Source organism: Gadus macrocephalus, chromosome 12, assembly GCF_031168955.1.
Source record: "Gadus macrocephalus chromosome 12, ASM3116895v1".
Lineage (NCBI taxonomy): Eukaryota > Metazoa > Chordata > Actinopteri > Gadiformes > Gadidae > Gadus > Gadus macrocephalus.
Genome location: NC_082393.1, coordinates 18485296 through 18489731, shown reverse-complemented (window position 1 = coordinate 18489731; position 4436 = coordinate 18485296).

Below are 4436 nucleotides of genomic sequence, written 5' to 3'. Positions count from 1 at the left end.
ACGTCGCACTCCGGCCCCCCGTTATACCCCAGGTCAACGTGTCTGGCCGTCCACTCGTGATCTCCCGCTCCGTGTGGAGTCCAGGAAGTTGGCGCCAAGGTTTGTGGGTCAGTTTCCCATCTCCAGAATAATCAATCCTGTGGCCGTCCGTCTACGCCTACCACGATCCATGAAGATTCACCCCACATTTCATGTCTCCAAGCTGAAGCCTGTTTGTGAAAGCCCGCTTCAGCCCTCCTCCAGACCCCCTCCACCCCCCCGGCTCATCGATGGGGCACCAGCATACACCGTCCGTAGACTCATCAGTTCCCGACGCCGTGGAAGAGGCTTTCAGTATCTTGTGGACTGGAAGGGCTATGGCATCGAGGAGCGCTCCTGGGTGGCCGCCCGCAACATCTTAGACCCGTCCCTTATCAGGGACTTCCCCCGGGCCCATCCTGACCAACCTGGTGGGACGTCAGGAGCCGTCCCTTGAGGGGGGGGTCTTGTCACGGTCTGTCCGTCACGCCCCCTTCACCCTAGCAGCTGGGCTGCGTCAGGTGGTTAGTGGAGCCTTTAAGTTGGCTGAACACTGTTCACCTGTTGCCAGATTGTCTTCGCTGTTAGGTTCATGCAAGTCTCTCCAGCTATTCGCCTATCTCCTGTTCCCGGTTTCCCGATCCTGCCTGTCCTCGACTACGTTCCCCGCCTCGTCCTTCTGGATCCTCGTTCGCCTGTCTCCTGTCCCGGCTTCCAGACCCTGCCTGTCCCCGACTACGTTCCCCGTCTCGCCCTTTTGGATCCTCGTTCGTCTGTCTCCTGTCCCGGCTTCCCGATCCTGCCTGTCCCCGACTACGTTCCCCGTCTCGTCCCTCTGGATCCTCGTTCGCCTGTCTTCTGCCCCGGTTTCCCGATCCTGCCTGCCCCCGACTATTCTCTGCCCCGTCCCCGTTGATTTGCTTGGCGAAGTAAAGATCGGAATTTCATTGTGTTTGCTTGTCTCTGAGTCGTGCTTTTGGGTTCTAATCTGCCAGTCTCCTCAGTGGATCGTGACAAGTCTAAAGCATTGAGAAGAGCCGTGTAATAAGTAAGGGATAATATATAGAACGCCGGTCATTATCGGGAAAATAAGCACCGACAGGGCGAACAGGACACCGACGCACAGCGAAGGTGTCTTGCTTCGCCCTGAAGGGGATTATTTTCGATATTGACCGGCGACGTTCTATACATTACCCCGCTTATTACACGGCTACTTGCCAAAACGAAAAAATAACTTCACATGGTGTGTCTTTTTACAATTTATTTGTTAGCCAGCATTCGTAGTGTTGATCAGCAGAGAAATAGTACACCAAACACGTTGACATCGCTTAGCAACCAAAGACGCTGGGGTTGAAAAGTTACCGGACTACTTGAGGAGTGGTACCAAAGACGTCATTAGAGGCAAAAAGTCCTTTGTTTTCCTTTGCAGGTCAATTATACTTAGCAACTGATTCACCGCCGGAAGTGGTGAAGAGCCCATGCAAGTGAACGTAGCGTTCCAAGGCATTGAGAAGATCCATAATTATTTTTTTCATTTTTTTTTACAAGTGGTGGGTACTAAATGAATCTTGACGAAATCTGGTGGGGACGCGTCCCTGGTGTAATCGACGCCTATGATCATACGGGTCCTGGTGATGGAGGTCTGTGTACTCCTATGCTCGGTCGAGTCTTCAGGTTTTACTTCTAGAAAGAAAATGTTTATATGTGCACCGAAATAAAGAATAAAAAAAGACATAAAATAATGGCTAAAAACAGAATGGTGCCTCAGCTTCTCCCTGACCTGGGCGAACTCTGCTTGCTGCACTGGCAGCTGAAGGGGGAGCAGGTCAGTTCAGACTCCCAGGGATTTTCTTCCACCATGGTGTGCTCATTAAGACCTGCTTCTTCCCCTGGGTAACATGCCTTAGGTGTGTTCAAACTCTAGAGCTGCAGCACAACTGGACACTGCTGCAAAAGATAAAATAATTCAGCATTGAAGCAGTTGTATTTTTTTCTAACAGAATATATATAATAAAATAAGAACATTGAACAATGTGGATGCTAGAAATATATATGAATCTTAAATGAATGTATGCTACAGTAGTACCTGTTTTCTCTATGAATTATATTTGTTATCAAATGTGCAAAACTCTTTTTTTTAGCAAATCCATGAAGTGTTCATCTAACCTTATGCCTTTTCAAATGGGCTACTGAGAACTCTACCAACTAATTGCCTGAAATGATTTCCCATTCAGAAATGGCTTTTTTCAAATTTCTCAAATGTCATAATATGAGAAATGGCCATGGTTATTGAGAGTTTGTGATGCCAACTCATCTGAGAATGTTGTTCAGAAGAATACAAATGGTGTATTGTGTCTGTCTATGGTGGGGATTCTCAGGTGATTTGCTCAAGAACTTTTCATTGTGCTATGCAACGTTTTCTTGGTTAGGAGTTTTCCTTCTAACTCTATTCCGCCTCAAGGTTTCTTCCTTGACAATAAGGGACTTTTCCTTTTGGGTTGGGTTTGGGGTTGTCTTAATATTTGCCTTTATACCCTTTGAGACAGATGATGTCCTTAATGGCTATTCAATTTTTTTTACCAAACCTTTTAGGTTATTTTATTTGAGTGGAAAATTAATGGAGGATTAATAGAGTACTCTATGTGGTTGTGTTTGTGACAAACAGTCCCTGATATGAAGTCATGGATAGGAATGTGTTGACTGCATGGGCAATGTGTTCAAATGCGTCACTGACCGCCTCCAAATATGTTTGTGATTGGATAAGAATGCTCAATGAAAGCTTCAGGATGCATAGAAGCGTTCCCACCTGGTTGTTTTAGCTGTTGATTGGGAAGCATTCTACTGACAGGTGTGAACAGGGTTCTAAATTCCTTCCCAACCACCACCTCTCCTCGTAGACTTTGCCATGCTAAACCAGATAATTTGTGGTGTTCAGGTCCATGCGGTTTGGATTTTTCCGCATGGTATAGCTCCTAATCAAGCAGGTGTGCTGAAAAGACAGACCTTTTCATCTGTGGATGGCGGCTTTGATGGCCTGGTTGAGTCATACAATATGGACAGGTCTAAGGCCGTACTCTAATAAAACCAAGGTCAGACTTATGGTCCATAGAGAATAGAGAAAGATACTATTTCATTTCTTGGAGATTTATTTCCCCCCACCAAAACTTCATTGCTCTTCACGCGAGTCTCATCTCACCGTTGACATTGCCTCATACTTTAACGTTGTTATATTATAGGTGAGAGGTTTTACCTTGTTATAAGCCGCTGTTTTATACGATTTTATATTTGCACTCATTAATCTTAATTTATCCAACCTTCTGGCCCACTGTAGGTGATTCGGCAGGTACCCCTGAAGCCCCCCCCCGATGCCCCCCGCTAAAGACATGAGTCATCACAGTCGACAAAGGTCATTGTTGAGGTAAATGTCTCGTCTCAGTTCAAGCTCTACATGATTTATTCCACAACAAGTTAGTATCGATTTGGAAACCCTTGACAAAAGATGGTTGGTTTTCAGGCAAGGCAAACCAACTCCAGGCAATTCTTGTCCACATCCACAGTCTCTCAAATCAGAACTTCAGTCTAATAATCTAAAGTCTGATAGAAGACGAGCTAAAATCTGTTTGTTTTTTATCTTTCATATTTGTTTGGACTTAAACATTTTGCTGGAGGCAGGGGTCTGTTTGCACGTAATTGCTTATTAATGTAACCCAAATGTCCCGCTGCCTCTCTATGATCCTGGGACTCTGCATTGTGTTCAATGGTTAGTGTGATGGGTAGAGAAGGACCACGGGACACAGTTCGGGATTGTGGAAGACGCCTTAGCTATTTATTCCCCAGCAGTGGAAATTCTTCAATAGTTGTCCCTTGTATTCATTAGAGTAAAACATGCAACCAAAAGTTAGAAATTACTCTTGTTCTACCAATAGGCTACATTTTGACCAAACAACAATGTAAAAAGAATACATGTAAACAATAAACGATATAATTAAATAAACATTTTCTTTCAAATAAAATAAGAAAATGACAAAAACATTAAATTATGCAGTAGACAAAATGATATCGTATAAGATCATATAAGACGCAAGCACACACATCACCTATAACACTCAACAGTTAAACGAATATCCCATGCAACATATTGACCAAACAAACTGAACGGATGGGTGGTTTGAACTTAGATTTTAAACAGATTGTGCAAGATAACTAAAACGCTGCTCACCTTGTATTCATTAGAGTAAAACATGAAACAAGATGGCGCACACATGAGCTACCTTGGTGCACAAGGGGCACAATATTCAAATCGTGGGAAAACAGCGCCACATGGTTGCCTGTCTAATTAACAACCTTACATTAACATCAAACACAAACCCGGCCAGAACTAGAATACTGTACAAAAACGCAGCTCTTTAGTGACCAAT